Raw genomic sequence first — 2,493 nt, 5'->3', positions numbered from 1 at the left:
TTTTTCGCTTTGTGGCTTTGGGGCGGGCCTTTTTCTTTCGGGCGGGGGCGGGGCGGGGCTGGTGGAGATGTTGGGGAATTGGGATGGCCGACGAGGGAAGCAAAGGAATTGGAACTGCAAAGGTACTCCCTCCGTCCGCCAAAGAGTGTGCATCTGGCACTTTGAAAACAAATTAAGCATTTTTGTATAAAACCCCTTACTCTCCTCATTTAAGTAGCTGGCAGCGGCTGTGTTGCTTCGATTATAGTGTGCAGTTAATGTAAACAAGCAAAAAGGAATCCAAATACTAGAAATGGCTTCCCGCCAGCAAGTGTACTCTAATTTTCACTGTTCCCTCCAACAGCTGTAGTACTAGTAAAACAACAAAGGTACTTGGCACCACAAAAATTAGAAGGGAGACCAATGATCTAATCCCAGCTACAAAGCCAGCTTACATGGACCAAACAGTAGACCACACACACACTAGCCATGGCCATCGACTTGAACTTAGCAGCACCAGATGAGCGAGAGGAAGAAGATGGCAGGTTGCCTGATCTCAATTGGCAACCTGTACAGGAAGAAGATGAAGCTGCCTTGGATGAGCAAGCTGTACAAGAAGAAGATGGACTTTGGGTTAAAATTATTTGTCCAACTGTTTATTTAGTATGCACGAAATTGATCTTTTCATATCCAACATCTAGCATCTGTAGCTTCAAAGACCAGGACTTATTGTTCGTTCGTCAACATAATACAAATTATGCAACCGAAAATTGTAACAACACTGTCATCTACCAACCATAGTACGAATCGAAGATTGCATCAGCCAACCTACTTGATAAGATTGCAATGATATGCAGTCACACTTAGATTGCATCCAGCCAACTACTTTTCATACTTGACAAGATTAAACTGATTTGCATCTGGCCAGACTAAAGCCGGACTAATTGACAAGATAACCGTTGTATTGCAACGGATCATGCAAGCCTCAACGTTAGAGACCAAGACTTGATTATTCATTCACGGAGTACAGCTTGCATCGCCAAACTTACGGAGCTACTGGTACTCACGGAGTAGTAGAATTGCCTGTCTTCTCCACGGCGTCCTGGTCAGCCCCAAGACCAGCTTGCCCGGCACCTGCCGGTGCGCCGTTTTGCCCAGCACTTGCCGCCGGGCCGTCCTGCCCAGCCGCATGAGCCGCTCCACCGCAGGGTACAGTGCCTACGTGCCCAACACCGGCTTCACCGCCAACCCCTGCTCCATCTACCAGCTCTAGGTACCTGAAAATTTTTGCTCCGACGCCGCTCCGCCGAACCCGATTGGTCTTCGAGGGCGGACGAGGACGGAACCTGGCTGCCAGAGCACGGCGAGGGCCTACAGATCCAGATCCGCCGCGGTCGCGTGTTCCGCCGCCGGCCGTCGCGACGGCCTTGACTTGCTGGCCATCGTCGGCTTCTTCTCCTCCGCCGCCTTCCATGGATGCGGTTTGATGCACACCCTACCGGCAGCTTATATGGACCGGCTGCCATTAATCTCTGCATCACCAGCAATGGCGTTGGATTGGATGATTGACTCTCTGTGATGTGGCATTGGATCGGGAGGGAGAGAGTTTGGGGGAGAGGAGGAAGACCGGCTTCGATTTGGGGGAGGACGAGAGGATTGGGTTGTCGCTCGGTGCGGTGACCTCGAGGCATAGACCAGGGGGGTGAATGGAAAATTACCAGCGGGGGAGCCAGATGTACACTTATTTTGGGAAAAAAATCAAGAGCCAGACGTACGCTCTTTGGCGGACGGAGGGAGTAGGTCTTAGACAGACAAGTGTTTTGGTAGGCCTCGAGACAGATGTTTTGACAGCTCTCGAGATAGAAGATAGTTAAGAGCATCTCCAGCCGCGTCCTCAACAGGCCTCCTAAGGCCGTTTTTTAGCGCCGGCGCCGAAAAATCGGCCCAGTCGCACCCCATGAGCCTGTTTTTTGCTGGATTGGGCCGAAATTGGCGCCGGCGCACCCAACCCGAACCCGACGTGCTGGGGGGCGCCCGGGGGCGCTAGCGCGAACGTTTTGGCACGAAAGAGTGACGGGACCGGCGCGTCAGCGAGACGAAGGCTAGTCGTCCTCATCGTCTCAGTTTTTCCGCGGCGAATCAATGCCAAGGTCGTCGATCAGCCTGCCATTGATTCACGGGCGGCGAAGTGCGGCGACGTCACCCCGCCTTCCGCCACGCGTTCGTGCGCGACCGCCCCCGAGCCGCTATAAAAGGCGCCCCTGGCCGCGCCGGTGAGGCACCCATCCATCGGCAGTCCTCCCCTTCCTCGTTGCCGCAGTTCCTCCCCTCTCTCCGCCGTTCAAGCCCCTCTCCCCCCCGGCAACCATGAGCGCGAGTTACCCCGGCGACGCGGCGGCGACCAACGGTTTCGGCCGCCGCTCGCTGCATGAGCGGGAGGCCTACCTCCTCCACGAGGCCAACTACCCCGCGCCGCCCGACGTATGCGCTCCGTCGCAGTGGAGGCTCAGCGCC

Source organism: Triticum aestivum, chromosome 3A (genome assembly GCF_018294505.1).
Source record: "Triticum aestivum cultivar Chinese Spring chromosome 3A, IWGSC CS RefSeq v2.1, whole genome shotgun sequence".
NCBI lineage: Eukaryota > Viridiplantae > Streptophyta > Magnoliopsida > Poales > Poaceae > Triticum > Triticum aestivum.
The sequence above is the reverse complement of the archived record's forward strand: the minus strand, read 5'-3'. Positions refer to the sequence as shown.